The sequence below is a fragment of the Mirounga leonina genome, unplaced genomic scaffold (assembly GCF_011800145.1).
Source record: "Mirounga leonina isolate KUSES-001 unplaced genomic scaffold, KU_Mleo_1.0 Mir_54, whole genome shotgun sequence".
Taxonomy (NCBI): Eukaryota; Metazoa; Chordata; class Mammalia; order Carnivora; family Phocidae; genus Mirounga; species Mirounga leonina.
In genome coordinates, this window is record NW_023270812.1 from 1,762,182 (window position 1) to 1,781,103 (window position 18,922).

Below are 18,922 nucleotides of genomic sequence, written 5' to 3' on the forward strand. Positions count from 1 at the left end.
CCTAAAAGAAAGTATTTTCCTTTAAATTTGACAAAAGCAGCTTATAAGTATTTCCACCAGCAAATACTGTGTGGTGATTGGGGTATATATTGATTAGAGTAGTGGCTACATTCTAGGGAATCATGTTGAGGCCCATAAATAGTTCATCTGTTTTTTTAATGAGCAGCCTAATTTAAATGAGGTTTTTCCTTATAAACTAAAAGAATACATCTGTGCAAATAAATTTTTATATTTATGTTCTGGGTAAAATATTGTGATTTGAAAAATTATTATTATTCCTTAATCTTTATTAAGTTTCATTTAAGATGGGAGTTCGGGCTAGTCATGATTTTAATTTGAGTTTCAAATATTTTACATTAAGATTTATTATATTACTGCTAAGCATTTGAGAACCAGCCTGCGTAATGAATGTTCTACATGACGTTTGGCATGCATAGCGTACCCATTTTTAAGTTACGTGTAGCCTTAGAGAAGAAGGTAAGTCATGGTTACAGGGTGTATAGTATCTTCGAAGCTGATGCACATGTTTTTGACATCCTGGTTTTTTAGCTTTTATTTCTGTGGTGGGTGAAATTTATTGTGGTCATTTTGTAGTCACCTTGGAGTATTTATTGTCTAGTTATTTGGTTTTTGAAGGAATGAAAGAGGTGATAGAGTCTGCGTTTTGTGCTCTACACTTCTTTCTTCAGTGGATGATTCACAGCTTGGTAAGCGTGTAGTTTGTGTGTGCGCGTGTGCAGGTGAGCACTGTCGATAAATGTAACATTTGCTGCATACTTGGAAATTGGCTTGTGGTTTTAGGAAATGTAAAGGGACACCAGAATTTTGTTGTTTTTAGAGAAACCCGGCTTTGCAGGCGTGCCTTTGGCTGACGAAGCGTACTGCTACACATGTTGGAACATTTGCTATAAATTGATAGATTTTTTTATGTAGCTCTAAGAAAAATCTGTGGCGTGGTGCTTTCCTCATATGCCCTTGAACTTCACCAGGCTACGCTTCTTTTCATGGCTCTGCACTGAAATGGGTGCTTGAGATTCAGCTAGCTCCACAGCACAGTTGTTAGGGAAGGAGTGAAGTGCAGTCGCCCCAGGAAGCTGAAGAGTTCTGCTCTGGGATGGCGCTTCTTAAGTTGATTATTGAAAAGCAGGCTAAAAGCATTTTAGGAAGCGAACCGATATATTCATCAGTAGTTCAAGTTTTTCTGAATTGTTCAGTTAGTATACATATAATGGATTGCTTTCTTCCTTAACCCTTACCGTGCCTAATTCCCAAGAGGATCTAAGGTTGTGCAACACATAAATTTTCTTAAGAGCTAATAAAAAAAAAAAGAAACGCCCCAGTTGGTATTTTTCTTTCTGTTTTTGTAACTCTCGCAGGTAAATAAGATGCCGATTGACTCAGTGACATTTCAGTATTCTTTTAGAGAGCCAAATTTCCAGGTTTTGGGGTGAGTATATGGACGTATCAGTTACTGGATAAAGAACAAACCACAGATCAGCTAGTGTACCTAACGCACCCCCTGCCCCTGCTGCTAATCTGTGAAGGTGAAAATTGGCTTTATTTAAATGGGAATTTTAGCAAGACACTTTTCCTTCAACAGGCTTCATTTGTGTAAAACGTTTCTGTACAGGGTTTACTGATATATTTTTAGCTATGTGGATGCTGCCTCAGTATGTTGTTATATACAATTAAGGTAATCGCAATTTGGGGGGGAAATTTGTTGGTATTCTACTTGGCTCTAATATCAATGTTTTTAGTGTTACTCCTATTAAATATTTTAGTTCTCCAACTTGGTTAATTTATACTGTAGGTATCGTGGAACTGTATTATATCTGAATTTCCTATTGGGTAGTTGGTAGATTTATGCTGCGTTTTTTATTCAAGTGTCAATGATACAAATTTTGTCTTTTTACTTAAAGCTAAAGACAATCCATCATATTTGCAACCTCTAGTTTGTAATTTGGAACTAAGGAAATTGTGGGTGTTACCTTTACCTTTGAAAAAATGTGGTATAGTGATCCTAATGTATGATTATTAAGTCTTTATTTATTGTGTATGTGACTATGAAGAAGGAAGCTTCTCTAGTTATTTCTTAATCTTTTTGATTATATTGAGATAGATTTTGTAATATTTTCTACACATGTGATATTTTCTTTAGCATGTTTGTTACATGGTTAAATTTCTATTACAAGAAATCAAGATATTTCCAATGTCTTTATGCTAGATATATAATTTGAATTCTCAGTAAGTTGTCCACTCACCGTTGTTTGAACTGGTGTCTCTCTGTATTTGCATGTCATTAAATTCTTGGTGATCTTCAGTAGCTAAAGCAGTTACGTTCCAGCTGACTTAGATCTTCAGATCATCCACAGTAAAGCAAATAACTGATAAATTAATATTTGTCCTCTTGTTGTCTTGGGGCCATGACCAGTGATATTTACTTGTCACTTAATTCACTCCAATCTAAGCTTAGAACAGATCTTTCTTAATAATGTCCACTTATTGCTGTACCTCTTAATCATACAGCTTTTCCCCCATTGAGATACATTAGCTTACATACTCTTGATATTACCATTTTTAGCAAATCTTAGCATATAGCAGATATTAAAAGTAGCTTGAAGAACTCTCTCTCCTGGGAATAGTATCACTTAAAATTCAAGCACATTCTGCATTTTTTTCTACTTCTATTATTGATATGAAATGAAGCCAGCATTTAATAAGCAAAATACACTGTGGAGGGCCAAAAAAAAGGGCTATAACTTATTAACTCTTTATCTTAAAAACATTGAGTATATCTCAATTTCTATTTTAAGATAACTCCCCAAATATTATTTAATATACCTTTTTTTGTTGGGTCTTTTGATATATTTTCATTGCTTGTGCTATCACTGTTGATCTTTTTATTACGTTTATTTTTATAGCTGTCTTGACTCCCCTATTAATAGACGAGGATCTTTTCGGAATATTTATTATGTCTTATTCAGCAAGTATTTTCCTAGTAGATTTTATGTAAAAACTTTTAAACACGTTCTTCCTCTAGTATCAGAATTTTCTTTTCCTTGCTGAAGGGGTTTTTTCCCAAGGTATTGACTTGATAGCATAGACAGCCTATGTTCTGCAACGCTACCGATACTGAAGGATTATGTGAGTGCACCATCTGTATTAGCAGGATGGGGTTTTTGTCAAAACCATTTTCTTGGGGCGCCTGGGTGGCTCAGTGGGTTAAGCGGCTGCCTTCGGCTCAGATCATGACCCCGGGGTCCTGGGATTGAGCCCCGTTTCGGGCTCCCTGCTCAGTGGAGAGTCTGCTTCTCCCTCTCCCTCTGCCTGCCTCTCTGCCTACTTGTGCTCTCTCTCTATCTCTCTGTCAAATAAATAAATAAAATCTTTAAAAAAAAAAAAACCATTTTCTTTTATTATAAGATGACATTTGAATTTTACCTGGTAGCCTTAAGCTTCCATAGAAGAAGTGGGCACTTTTGGATAATTAAGCTAAAAGTAGTGGGAAAAACATTCTTAGTAGCATGAAAACATTCTTTGAATTGTAAAGATAAGTAAATTGACAGGAACAATAATCATTTCAGTAAATATGGCTTGGATATATTGTTAATAAAATACTTTATGAACATGTATACAAGGACGTAAACAAACAAAAGGTTTGATTTTCTTCCTTGATCTAAGCACATAGTGCTTTCTCCTCCAGGGATTTGAAGAGCCGTTAGTTTTCCTCAGGTTATAGCAATCACGAATCTGTTTCATTCTTCCAAGAGGCCTGCCACCAGTTTGTGTTTCAGGTAGTAGATCCATTATGCTGTTTACCTAAGATACAGAAAGGATCAGTCACATTCTAATAGCCTTTGAGAAGCCCATCAGGTCATTAAAATCCTCCTTCTGACCCTTTCTTCTTTAAATAGGAAATATCTAAAGAGATCGACATAAAAAGGGATTTTATCTTTCAGAGTTTAGTAAAAAACCCTAAATGTCCTGTGGAATAGTGCTTATGGTACTTCTGTTGAGTTTGCAATTAGAAGGGAATATTGAGGTTTAGATAAAATATATGTTTTTTGGCCCTTTGCGAAAGGAAGGAGGTAGTAAATGCTGGTTGTTCTTTGAAATAGAGGGTGTTAAACAGGATATTGGAAGCCTGAAATAGGATGGTTGGAAAACTGTTATTACCAAGGATATTTTTGGGGGGTTAGGTATTAGCAACAGAGCCTACAATGATTTGCCTTTCCTGAAAGAGAATACTCTGTGTGTGTTTGTTTTTTAAATCTTTAATGACACTTATGTTGGATAGTGGTAAAAGGTCATGCACTTTGGAAGCATATATGAATATTGATGATATGTTAATAGGGGCATTTTAAGTGTGTGGGTTTGATATAGTTTCTATGAACAATTGGAAACTATTGGAAAAAGCTAGGTGAAGCGTTTTTTAACTGGGTTTTACTTTTTATTAAGTTTTCAACCCTACCTAAAATACAAATTGTTAAAATGATCTCAACCTGTTAGGTGGCAGGTTTTCGCAGAAGTTGAAATGTACCAGGTAAGAATTAGATGTATGGCTGCTGAATGAACTCTTCCAAAACTTTTTTTATTTGTATCTTGAACTTGATTTAAATGGTTTTCAGTAAAAGGTTAAGAATGTAGCCATCTTCTGTTGCTTGACCCTTCTCAAATCATTCTGAACATTTAAAAAATTATAAGTTGGGGCGCCTGGGTGGCTCAGATGGTTAAGCGTCTGCCTTCGGCTCAGGTCATGATCTCAGGGTCCTGGGATCGAGTCCCGCATCGGGCTTCCTGCTCCTTGGGAGCCTGCTTCTCCCTCTGCCTCTCTCTCTCTGTCTTTGTCTCTCATGAATAAATAAATAAAATCTTTAAAAAAAAATTATAAGTTAATAAAAGAGAAATCTAATCTGTTGGCACTTGTTCGCAGTGTTTAAGCATTGAGAATTCCTGTGTGCAGCTGACCACGTAAGCGGTTTATGAGTGTTCTCTAAATGTTGGTAGAGTACGTTGAGTTTGGGAGTTACACAAGTTGTAGAGAGGGGGCAGGAGGGTCTCTGAAGGATGGTGCCTTGTCAGGTCGAGCATCTGTAGATCCAGTTAATCAGTGGCATAGTTTCAAAACTAAAGGTGCAGAGATAGTTTGATATCTTGGTAATGTTTTAAATGGAACACATAATAGTTGGGTTTTTTACCTAGGATTTACCATATTCCCAAATGTAATTTTAGTAACTGGCCTGCTCCATGTAGAGACATCAATTCTTTTTGGATTAAGGTTGAGAGAAACATGTGAAGACCTTACTTGAAAGTCCTAATTTAGGAAAAGTGATAGTGACTTTGACAAATGTTTTTTTCTAACATGGATTATTTCTTTAAGATGTGATGTTCTATAATTTTATCCCCTAGAGCATTTTTGTGATACTGGTAGTCATTTTGAAAATAGAGGATAATTCTTGAACTTGAACAAGGTAAGAAGTAGTAGGAAGTGGGAAAGTAGGTTTCTCCTTCTTTTAAAATAATCTTCCACGTAAATGTTTGTTCTGTAAATGAATACTCAGTAAAACCTCACCAGTTTGGATTTCGTCCAGGTAAAGCAGGCTAAATATATGGAAAGTTTGAATAAATTAATATTTAAAAAGAACCAGAGTTTGCTTTTAAATAACTGAAATGTTTGTGTGCAAAGTGTTTCTAAATTGAGGTCTTCAGTCCTGTTGAAATAAATGGATAATTCTAAATTTATTATGGCTGAGATATTTGCTTAGTGGCAGTATGTTATTTTTAAAAATTCATTTAACTTTTAAAAACATTTTAACTAAGCATACCCACTGCAAACTTTTTCACATCATATTCTGAAGATTTCCATTTAAAATATGGGGGAAATGAATTTCAACCCATTTTATGGGACTGTCAGTTCTTAAAAAAAATTAATGAAGGAGTACTATAAAAAATAGACACTAGACAAAATTGGAGATGAAGAGAGGCTGAAATATAACTGATTTGCAGGATATTGGTTTTGATAATAGAAGGATAACTATGATCTATAGTTGATAAATGAGGTTCATTAAGTAAGGGATGAAAAATGCAGATATTCCTGGCTGATAGAAAAGTCAGCCTACAGATTGTGCCATAACAAATTGGGGATGTGAAGGTTTTGAACCAGCTTGCAGCTCTTCAGATGAGCTGCGTGAGGCTATGGAGCCTTCTCTGTGGCCCTACAGGCTGGGCGCATGCAACTCCCAGGTCTGCCTGCAGATAGCCACAGAACCACACGTGGGCACACGGGCCTCCCGGACAGAGGGGCGGTCTCTGCGCACAAAGGGGAGAAAGTAGCATTTGGCTTTAGAATAAAGCGCACAAAGCAGTGTGTAAGAAATTCTCACATGGGGGCTCAGGTAGGAGAGTTTGTCAAGCAGTGCGGCTCCTTCAGGTTTTAACTGTAAATTTTTATGCTAGGACCAACAAATGACTGCTGTTCAGAGGTACCTTTTCTCATTCGAACCTGCTATTTCTGCAAAAGGCATTTCTTGGCATGTTGAGCTAGAAGGCCTCCTTCCTCCTTTCTTCAAGGAGCCCCTCCTATTCACTGGTATCTGGAGAGGTCAGTGGGCTTCCCCAGAATATGCAGGCCTGGCCCTTGTAAGGGGTTGAGTGTGTTTTACTTTGTATTACCCAAGGTAGGTGGGAAATAGATTTTACTTTACAAATTTCCACTTTGTAGGTAACTGAAGGCAGACCTCTGTGTTATGTAATAAGAGATATATAACCAGCAGGAGCTCATAGTAACATGTGTGGACTGGTTAATTGCTTTTATTTTTCTTTTGAACTGGAAGTAGTATTTTTAATATTAACTGTCAGCTTAGGAGAGGAAATATATGTAGAGAGCAAAATTTTTTATTCTTCCCTCACAGTGTAGGATTTTAGAAGTGTCTCTCTTTCTCATCTTTTTCTTTTGCCTTCCTAAATTGTTGTAAAATAACTGAATGGTCTTGTTTTCCTTTGTTTGGGTCAAGAAATTTTAGCTGAAAATTGTTACTGTGTGAAAGAAGATTATTGACTCAACAAGCCCTCAATTTTCCGTGAATAACACTCCCACCCCCTAGCTTCAGGAACATGCCGTGCATGCATTCTATTTTAAAATACAGACTGTAATTTAAAACAGGCAGTTTAATGCCCCACTGAACTTTGTTTAAGCCTGGAATAAAAGAGAGGAAAAAAAGCTTTAAGCTACAAAAAAGTGACTAAGCTTTCTCAACCACTTTTCTTCATAATGCATTCTATTTAAGGAAAAAAAAAAGCTGTCAGGTACTATTGTTGTCTCTTTCCACAGGACCTAAATTTTATCCAATGTTAAATTGTGGTGTATGCGTCTTTTCACTTTATTTCATTATCAGGCTATCATTTGAATTTTTAAAGTGTTCGGAGGAGTAGTCATGTATAGTGGAATCTGTGTGCATACATTTGTGCGTTTTGTCCATGTTCAGTACATGTGAGAACATTCTAAAATACATAATCGTTAGCATTCACTTATTGATAGCTCGTTTTCTAGAGTTCTCTTCATTTAAATAGTACCTAGTTATTAGACCAGAATGATAGTAAATAATATTATGGTTGAATATCTATTATCAGATCATTATAAAAATGATTAGCTGGAAGTAGTTTATCTCACTTCTCCCCCTTTTTTTTTTCTCCTCACAAAAAGAAAATGAGCAGCTTGGGATGGCTTGTATGGAAGGAATGATGACTTTATTCTGAGAAAGTAATATTTTTTGACCTGGACACCTGTTTTGCTAATGATGACACTGAATGGCAAACAGGCTTAAATCTCAGCTAAGGTTCTGGCTCATGAATGGCTCCAGTAGTGGTCTCCCTCCCATTTTTGGGTGCCATTTGCTTTTGAACGTATTCAGGGATTTGGGGTTGCCTGATTGAGTCAACAGCTTTATTATGCAGGTCATGGGAGAGCCAAGGGCTTCTTGTGGACTCCATCTACAACATCTCAGAGACTGCAGTGGTCTTCCTCTCCCCACTGTGGGATGTTTGGCAGTCTGATGTCTTTGAGTATAGGGGAGTTTCGGGAGAAGGAGAAAAGTTCATGTAGAAAGTTGAGAAGTACATGTACCAGGTATCTTTATGACCACCTGGTAAAGTGGGAGGTAGGAATAAGAAACAAATAAGGAAGCTGAAGGACAATGCCATCTTTCCTTAGTAATGCAAAGTCTAATGCCTTTTCCCACTAGATCAATGGGAACCCGGTGGAGACGGTTCTCTGAACCACAATAAACAGCACTTGTTTTAATTTCATGCTGGTGGAAGGAAGACCCTCATGGTCTCTCTCTGAGGCCTCCACTCACTTCTGACACTCCAGGCTTACATTTATGTACTAGAAAATAACTGAGTGCTTTTTAAACTGAGATTTAAAAAAATGAGATTTACCACGAGTGGAAACATTAACAACCGAAGGACATGGAAACCACCATTTGTTCTTGATGAACCCAGGTCAGTTTCATGAAAATGAAAAATGTCCCCTGCATTTCTACATTTTGTGTTTTCTTTCCCTCCTTACTTCTTCCCTCCCTCCGTCCCTCCTTACTTCCTTGCCACCTTCCTTCCTGCCTTTGGGACTCACTGGTTTGATCTGGGTAGCATGGTAATGTTACAAGTCTTACTTTTACTTGTTATTTTATTTCTATCTCTGTCAAAGCACAGAATGGTGTCCACTGAGACAGCGGCACGGAAGCTGTGCCTGATCCACAGGTAAATGTCTTCTCTGAAAGTAGGCCAGAATGAGTGAGCACAGCAATATCCTGCCCCATCTGAGACTTATACCCCGATGCTGATCCTTTTTTGTTTTTTTCCCAAAATTTCTCATGTAAGTAGGGATCTTCATCAGTCTTTATTTCTCTCATGGGTACGGGTAGTTGAGAAGTGCAGTGATCCAGTTAACACCTTCTAATGACCCTAAAAGGTTGTAGTTGGTTTTTTGTAAGTATCTGTATCTGGAGGAAATTTGGGTTCAAAATTATAATAATTAGGTGTAATAATTTATTAGACACCATTTCTTAAAGTCTTGTTTTATGTAAGTAAAAATTTCAGTTAACTAACACTGGAAACTGCTAGCAAAAGGAGAATAGCTGTGCCCAGAGTAAGGATCTTTGTGAATATCATAGGTGTGAGTTACATGAACTTTAAAGTCATGAGTTCCTGACGTTTATTTTGTCTGCTCAAAGCCAGATCCTACCCCATTTCTTCTATTTTTGAAAGTCTGGTACTTTCAGGTTACCAAGACAAGTGAATTGTTCCTGCCTTTTATTTATGCAAAGCCTTTATTTTCAAAATGCCTTTATTACCACTGGAGGCAGAGAGACAACTTTAGAGGTTAGTGTATTATCTCACTAATGAGGTTGAGTCAGATTATTAAAAAGTGTTGGCAGTGAGAATGCAGAGGGAGAAAACCGTTGAAATAAAGGGAGGGATGAATGATAGGCGCTTTTAAGGTTTTTAAGCTCAGTGGCCAGGAGATGTGTGTTGGTATTGATGACAAACACAGGGAAGTGGTGGTGGGAATTGGTTTAGGGAGAAGAGAATACCCAGCGATGTCATGAGATTAAAAAGCAAGTCCTGAATAAATTTGCTTGAATTCTACAACTCCTAAAAGAAAACATTTCATCTTTTGCTACCAATGCCTTATTTTTTGTATAGTTCTTTATATAAGAGATAAAACATTGCCATAAATAGGACTGATGTTGAAAGAATGAAAGCAGTGGCTATAACTTTATATTTCATGTGAATTCTTGGAGACGATTTGAAGAATATTGGAGCAGAGTTTGCATCAACAGCTCAGCAGATTGTACCAGAGTGTTTCTAACTCTAACATGGAGTAAGACAGGAGTACAGTCTCAAAAATAAATGAAACTCGATGTAATTCACTCAGGATTCACGGCTCGTCCCACTGTCTTTGCTTTTAGGAGTGCGTTTATACCCTCATCTGTTCCTTTCCTTGGGTAGGGACAGGTTACTTCATATTGCTGTGTCTGGCTTGCTTTGGGGTGACGTAGACTTTGTTCTTGCTGCAGTTCATTTTGGAGCAACATTCCTTCGTTTCATTTATCTCATTATGATTTCTCCCTTTCTGACACTTACTTTGAGTATGTGCTTTGATGAGCCTGGTATACAAATGTAATGTTTTTGCTTGCTTGTTTGTTTTTCTCTTTTGAGGGTATGTGACTGCGGGAGGGGGTGGGAGGAACCTAGCTTTCACATGCTAGTCTGAAAGATGTTCTCTTTTATGTTGTAGAAATGGTCATCCCTTTGAATACCTTGAGTTTCTATGATACATTTAAATCCCAGCAGAGGAAATAGGGCCTTGGGGAGATTACCGTGAATTCGGAACAGTTTTCTCTTTGTTTGTTTGTTTGTTTTTTGTTTTTTAAATCAACCCCCCCCCACTTTTCTTTTTTCAGTGTTTAAAGCACTGTTATTTCACTTCCTACATAAAGAACAAAGGTTTAATATTAATAAGTTATTAAAATGTGTGTATTTTTTTGTAATTTGATTCAGATTTTTTGAAGCTCTAATTCCCAGATGTGAAAATAAAGAATCCACAAGGGCAGGAAACTTGACTCAAGGTGCCAACGGTGGTGGAGTCACGGTGGATGTTCCTTCCATTATAGCAGCTGTCTCCCTGCACCTGCTGCAGAACACACCTGAATGTCCTCCACCTTCAGGTGTCAAACCTAAGACCTTCTTTCTTTTAAATACTGTTCTGCCAGTTTTGATTAAAATTATGAATGTCCTTGGATAAATACAAATATGTTCAAATTTCCCCAAGTGTTTTTGCTTTTTCATAGTTACTACATTTATGCTTTTTCTTAGCTTGCAGGCCTAAATGTTGACATCCTCGATTAATGCACAAGATTTTACTTTACACAGAAAAATTCAGTTACATTTACCAGTCATTTATTGATTGCCTCCTATGTTTCAGATTTTATGTTAGATGTAGGAATCACATAAAAATAAAATTTGGATTAGCTTATTATTAGTGTTCTTTCCTGGAACAGGTTCAGCAGTAAGAAATCAACAAGAAGACATACCTGTATTCAGAATGCTTGTTATTTAAAATACTTTAATGTATCCTCGTTTTATCTGCAGAGAACCATCTATAAAATCTGCAAAATTCATACTTTTAACATGTGTAATGGCACAGAAATGTTTTTGCCGTTCTGTGGAGGTTTGAGATATTTGAGAAGGGAAGAGGAGTGATGGCTGTATTGAGATGATGTTTGCCCGCTGTGCGAGGCCTTGACCTGGGGTTTTGCCCTGTGTTGGTGGTGCTCCTTACACTGGGGGAAGCACACTACTACCCCACACTCTTCTGAACACCTGGTGGTAGAGGAGCGATTCTGCTGGCTTTCTTGAGTGACTTCATGAGGGATTTTATTTTTCCTACTTTTTTTCTGACTTAATTTGCACTTTCTACTTTCACAGGGATGAAAACAAGTTATTAAAATTCTAGCCATCTTTGATAAAACTCTGGCCCTTTTGGGGGTATCAGATTTTAAAAAGTGTACTAAATATGCACATTATGGTTCACAAAGCACATTCACACATAGTTCAGTTTAGTTTTATTGCCTAGATGCTTCACCTTTACGCCTCCGAATTCCATGAGATGTCACCTATATAAAACGTCTTGTGTAGTACTTGCCTTATACAGAAGTGCTTGATGAACTGTCAGTGTCCTTACCCTTTGTTTGCCCCTCCTCTTGTGAAACTCATTTAGCTGCCAGGGCCTGTTAGGGTTGCTAGTCTACCAAACTTCCTGAGATTCAGCTTTCCCTACCTCTGCATGAGGAGACCTGGAGCAGAGACTTCGTAGAGTCACAGTGATTATGGCCCCTGACTCTTGGCTAAAACTATATCTCATTGACTCCTGGCCCGTGACTCCGTTGTTGGACCTCCCAGTACTGCAGACCTCTTCTGATGGAGTATGTTGGTGTGAATACCACTGGGATTCTTCTGCATTCGTTTTGATCTTGTATTCTCCATTTTTATTTACCACATAACAGAAGACCATGTATATGTGAAAACTATATTAAATATGTTGTAATTCGAAGTAATACTAATTGGCCCTCCCAACATTATTGTCAGAGTTGTGTATGTAACTAAATAAACGGCCGCAGTGATTGGAGTTTGCTTTTCCTTGCTCTTTCCAGCTTGTGGTATTATCAGTGAGTGGTAAAATCACTTAAAAGAAGAGAGAGAAAAGAAAAAGAAGATGTAAGGAAAGGCTCAGATGGAAATCTACTTTGCTTTCAGTGAAGTCTGCCTTAGATAAACTCCTTAGATTTTGCAAAGGGTTTTCAGATATCTGAGACAGATAACCATATGAACCATAGTGGTTGTCCAGGAATAACCAGCTGTGACTGATAACACATCTTTGGTGGGAGACGAGACTGAAGGTGGTGAATCGGGTAAAATAACTTCAGATATTCTCCTAAGTCAGATACATTTCTCACTCTCTTTCTCTGTCTCTGTCTCTATAATACATATACACAGAGAGGAAAGAGGAGGGATCAAGGGGACCATGCATAAATAATTATATTAATATAGGAAACACACTTCTGGGAATTCTCTGCCTTTTTTCATCCCGATTGATTAGATGACATTCAGTATGTTGTTGCGAGTCAGGTGGTGTTTTGCAAGTGGGAACACTTTGGAAGTATCTTTTTTTTTTTAGGACCGCTCTTTTAGACAGTTGTGTTTATTCATGTTTAAACTATACATCCCAAATAGGGAACTTCTGCAAATGCTCATTTAATAAGCCCAGCATATTTAGCTAGCAGTGGTAGCTTAGTGAAAAGGTACCTGGACAAATTACAGAGGAAATGAATATTACTTTCCAGTTGTAAATAGATTAATATATTTTACTTCTTCCAACATTTTTATTGACTGTCCTATCATATCCCTTGTATACGATATTCACCATCACCAGTTTTACTTTTGAATTTACTTATAAACCCAGGTTCTCATCAAAACAACAAAATTATATGAAGTTTAATATAATTCATTTTGTAGCCTCTCTGATTGAAGTTTTTATACTGTGGCATTCTAATAAAAAGTATGACCCAGACACTATAACTTAATGATTAAAATTTAAGACTGTAGATTTCTTCATTTGTAAAAGTATTTAAGAACATCTTGGAAGAGGCATTCTTCTTCCAACATGTGTCCCTATGAATTATAAATAAATTTGTTTATTTTAAAATATACCAGTGGCCACTTTTAACTGAAAGAGTCATGTTGTGACAGAACATTCTCATTTCCTGTGATGTTTTTACATAGCATTTATAACCCATGTGTTTCTAAATAGGAATTTAGCTGATCTACAGTAAAACATTTGTATAAACTGAGACTACTCAAACTGGAATACAAATTTAAAAAAGTGTTTTAAAAAAGGAGAAGTAAACAAACCATGATAATGCAGTTACCATGAATCACTATTAAATTTAAGGCTGCAGGGTGCCTGGCTGCCTTAGTCGGTGAAGCGTGTGACTTTTGATCTCGGGGTTGTGAGTTCAAGCCCCACGTTGGGTGTAAAGATTACTTAAAATCTTAAAAAAAGAAAAGAAAAAGATTAAGGCTGCATTCCTGACTGGTAGAGGGGGAAAAATGAGGTTGTAGAATATTAATATAAAGTGAAAACTTCATTTCTTAAGGGTGGAATATCATGTTTATTATTTTGTAAAAAGAAATAGTCTATAAAGGAACATATACGGTATTCCTGTGAAAATAGTGAATAATGATGCCAAAATAAAGGGTTTTCTGGTTGTTTTTAATGGTGTTAAAGAAGTTTTTTCATTTTATTTGGGAGGATTATCATGAGCCTAAGTTTGGCATAAATGAATGAATGATTGGCTGTTTTTTCTATAACTTGCTTAACTGTCACAATTATAAATCCAGCAACTCTGTCCAAAGGAGTAGCTTATCGAGCCCATTTTCATTTTAGAGTATAATTCTTGAAAATAATAATTTTGTAAGCATAAAATATGTAGCAGAATGAAAAGTCATCTAATAAAGAAATAGTTCGATTGTGAAGAGAGTATTTTTCATAAGCTTTTCTCTGTTTTGAAGGATAGGTTACATTTTGTTTTGTAATTTGGCACTTTTCTGTTGTATGTTTTTATGGGAGAAGATTGTTAATCTTTGAGTTAAAAGATTTGGACTCAAGATTAATTGGTTAGTCTGGTGGTGGTCTAAATTTTACAAAGCAGACATTCCACTAATGACTTAGTACCATTACACTTTGTATCTTGTGGCAAAACTTAGTGGTGTTTTGTTTAGTTTTGTTTTGGTTTTGTTTTTTTTTGGGGGGAGGGGTGCCTGTTGAGTACGTTATAAAATTGGAGATGTGTTCTTCAGGATGATAAAAAGGATAAATCCATAATCCGTCTAGCTCCTTCAGAGTTTTAGTGGGAGGGATGCTAAAGCTGGTGTGATTCCTCACTTGGACCCCCGGGACTGGCCGTGGGAGAGTCTTGTGCTATGTGTTGGTTGCTGTGCCTTATACTTTAGAAAGAGTGGGTGTGGTGAGCAAGCAAGCCAGTGACCCACCCAGTAGGGGGTAAGGATCTTGACACACCAGTCGTGGTTTGAATCCACAACTATCTTTGGCTCTTGGCCATTCATCAACCTTTAGGGGGAATGGGAACAGGGGTCTGTTGATCACATCCATTGGAAAGGATCAGCTGTATCATGTTCCTGTTATTGTGAGGGAGTTGGACTTTTTGAGCCCCAAACCATATAACAGAATTCAACAAAAAAGATAATTTAACATACATTTATTCTTACAGAACGAAACATTATAGGAAAGTTTTCTTTCCTCTGTTCATTTGTTGGCCAGTCTTGTCATTTATAACTTCCTCTAAGTAAAAAAGGCCTCATATGATAAATTCCTCCTTGTAGAGACTCTTCAAGAGGACTTCAACTCCAGTGTTAATTCTTTTGTATTTCACTACCTCTAGGAAAAGTACTTGCTCAAGATTTTGTGGCTCTCTCAACTCTAGAGCTTGTGCTTTTAAAAATTGTACAGCTACAGAATCATGAAACAGCAATGTCTGTGTCAGCTTTATTTATTTATGTGTTTTTTTTAAGACACCACCCCCCCCCCCCCCCCCCGTAAATTGGAAACTTGTCTCCCTTCAAAGGGCTTAAAAAATATCTTGAGTTTGTTGGGATTAGATTGGGTGGCAGTCAAGGTAGCTACTCTTCTGGAGCTGAAGTGCACAAATCGATTTACTCCCTTAGCCGCCTGCTTGTGCTTAAAACAATTTTTGACAAATGCCGGAGTTTCACAAATGTCGGAGTAGCAGTTATAGAGGTGGTTTTGCAAGTCCCTTGGAACAGCCATGCACATCTTCAGTCACTCTTAATTTGAATGAGAAAGGGGATGGTAGAAGCTATTTTTATTTTCCCCTGGGAGCAAGGGAAAAGGAGGCGGAACTCTGTACCATGTAATTTTAAAAAAGAAAAAAAAAAAAATCAGATTCCATTGAGATTCTTTCTTGTTTACTTTTTGTTTTACTCTTGCCATCTCCCAGTGTGTTTGACTAATATAAGTCTTCCCCCAGGAATATAAGAATATGTGGTACAGTCCGCCTCATAACCTTCCTGGATATTTTTATAATTTATCATCAGCTGACACCGCCTGGGTAGAATATTCTTACCACTCCCTCTGGCTGCTGGAAGTCTGAAATTACATCTTTGTCTTTGAAGTCAGGCATCCTGTTAGCGTTGCTATGGTGACAGGGTGGGTAATGGCGTCCACAGACGGGAGATTGGTATTTAGCGTTTAAACGCTGCTGTACACAAGGCCTTGATTTTTAGAGTGGTTACTGAACTATTCCCTTTTAGTACATGTTTAAAAATTACATTTTTACATGGTCTTACTGGATTAATAGTCATGGTTTATTTCATTTTAACTGCAAGGATAAAAGCATTATTCCATTAAATGGGTAGCTTTTTTTCCTCTCTTGGTTTATGCATTATTAACACAGGCTTTCCTGTTTTGCTTGTAACATTTTATAGGCTTTTTCAAACATGCAGTCAGATTTGCTCTGTTGCTCCTTTATTTTTTGGTCTTAACCCATTATCTGCTTGAAATCTTGCATGATTTCAGAGGAGTCAAAGTTCTAAGGAACTAAGCTTTAAAATATTAAAATTGAAGAGAGGGAGGGAGGGTGGAGTGTGCACGCGCGTGTGTTTGTGTGTTACGCTGTATGTGATAATGTTGATTGACCAGTCTTTCCCCATGAACTGCAGCAATCACTTTCTTTTTAAATGTTTCTTTTGTTTCAAGTTTCCTTTTAGCCCCTCTCCTGTACTATACCTTAACATAGGAGGTTAAAGGAAAGATTATTTACAGTTGTGGGGAACTGTGGGACATTTTGAAAAGGTTTTAATTAATGTAACTTTTTTTTTTTTAACGATTTTATTTATTTATTTGAGAGAGAGAGAGTTGGGGGTGGAGAGGAGCAGAGGGAGAGGGACAAGCAGACTTCCCACCGAGCACAAAGCCCAAGGCTGGGCTAGATCCCAGGACCCTGAGATCATGACCTAAGCCGAAACCAGGAGTTGGATGCTTAACTGACTAAGCTACCCAGGCGCCCCAGTTAATGTAACTTTTGAAGTAATAGTCTCTCAATTCAATCTGTTTGGTCTGACACCAGTTACTTCTGTTACATATGATTTGTTGATTCTTGATTATTTTGTCATTAGAATAATGGTGACTCTTAAAAGTTCCTATAGTATATACATACATATCCCTCCCTACCTCATATATGAGCTACTTCTAGAATGTCATTTTGAACACCTCATGACATGAAACTTACTGCTTCATAAAGTATTTGTTAGGAAATTTTTCCTTGGATTAACTTGAAATGCTTTCTTGGATTTGGGTTCTACTTCTGCCTTCTTAAACCACCTGAGATAAATCAAAACCCCTTGTCTCTATCATGGCTGTTCAGATATTTGAAGATAGTTTTCATTTTACCTGGGTTTTCACTAGGCCGATTAGTTCCTTTATTTTCCCCATTATGTGGTTTCAGGTCTGTCCCACCCTACTCTTAATTCTTTGATAAAGTTCATTTTGTGTAAGTGCCTCCAAATAGGAACCCACAGCCAGCCTGAATACACTCCAACAGAAGTATGGCTGGTTTAGAGCCGGTGGGCCACCACCCTTGTTCTGGACCGTCGAGTCATGATGGTAGGTTTCAGAGCCGCATCCCATTCTGGCCCTGTGGTGGGAGGTGCTTCGAGGCGCAGGTCTCATCTATCCTGTACTTGAACCGAAGTACGGTTTTCGCATTTACCCTTACTGAGTGTTTTGGGTCATTGTTCAAGCCTGCTAACATGTATTTGGGTCCCAAATCTAGCATCTGTTGTATTTAATATAATTTCTACCTTTGCGTCATCTGTACATTCATATCTCATTATAACTCTGAGTATAAACAAATTAAATAGACTGAATGCAGAACTTTTTGACATTTTGGTTATTGCCATTCATCCAGGTATAATAAATCTAGAGCTTCTGTGTGTTCTAGGCCATACATTACATATTAACCACAACACCATAATAAGAGACAGCGCAGAAGCTGGGTGGGAATCCAGAACAATCAGGACTGTAGTCCTGTTATACATATAAAGGCTCTGTAATGTTGAAGTTTATATGTAATTTTTATGGGAGACCATTTTGTCTTTATCAAACCTAAGTTTTCTGCATGAGAGATGAAAATTGACTTTGTAAGCCAGCTCATCTTGCTGCGTCAAGTCCTGCGCATCAGCTTCTTCCCTGTAACCGGGAGGGCTAGCCAAGATTAACATCAAGAGAAGGCAGAATAACCTGTGTCTATCCTCAGAGGGGCCCTGGAAACTGAGCCTGAATCTCACGGGTCCATGGCAGATGATGGTCCCCCCGGTCTTGCGATCTTTGAAACGAAGTGGTCCCGTTTGAGGGGACTGTAATTTCAGTGAATGAGATTGTCGGCCACAGAAGCCCACGGCCTATCCATCAGGATGGTTAGTGGGTAGAGCAGGTAGTGTGTGTGTTGGGGGGTGGTCCTCCTCTACGTCTTCCTTATTTCTCTGTATTCATCTGTGTATCTGACACATGCCCCATGCTTTACTTTCCATTACAAATGTCCAGGACTGAGGGGACACTGGATACCAGGGAAGATAAACTGGCATAGTCAGTTTCTAGGGATAAGCTGGGTCCCTTGAGAAGACATGCACTGGGGGCCTCGTATTGGGGAGGAGAGCGGGGCACCTGCTTCTGTAGAACATGGTGGCTTTGCCTCCTTGCTCACCACTGCCCATGGGAGCGGAGGGAAGCGTGAGCCTAGTGAGTCAATCAGGAAAAAAAAAAAAAAAAGACATCCTTTTTTGATTGGGTCCTACGGCTCTTCATTTATGCACGGAGAGTAGGCACTCAATTTTTGCCTGTATTAAGCCACTTCTCCCCTCCCCAACCCTACATCTTCTCTCTCTGCAGAAGCCCGGGCTCCATTTCTAGACGTAGTTCTTGAGAGGCAGAACACTTACATATTAAGAATTTGACAATAATTTTTGTAGATTGGAAAAAAGATGCTTTAGACCATTGTTGGCTCATGGAGTGACAGGTGGGAAATAATCCTCTAGAGGTGGTCTCTAGGGACAGTATTCCTTTTCCTTCCTCATTTGTAGGTTCCTTATGACTGATGACCACGCAAGCTACTGTAATTGACCAGCAGTTTGGGCTGGAATTGGGGTGAGGAATGGACATGTTCTCACTTTACTGAAACTCTTAATGAGATTTTCATTAAGTAAATTCTGTATCTTCCCCCAGAAGGACAAATATATGAGTGAATTTGGCAGCTGAATATTTTTCTGT

The 18,922-nt window shown here is 37.9% G+C and overlaps 1 protein-coding gene and 1 long non-coding RNA gene across 8 annotated transcripts in view; both read left to right on the top strand.

The window, feature by feature from the left end:
* LOC118001829 (AT-rich interactive domain-containing protein 1B) overlaps nucleotides 1-18,922 on the top strand; it is a 439,380-nt gene that overhangs the window by 157,608 nt on the left and 262,850 nt on the right. The window lies entirely within an intron of this gene.
* On the top strand, nucleotides 8,298-9,892 carry LOC118001830. Its single transcript, XR_004676852.1, has 2 exons — nucleotides 8,298-8,499; nucleotides 8,710-9,892. It is a non-coding gene; the product is annotated as an uncharacterized LOC118001830 (long non-coding RNA).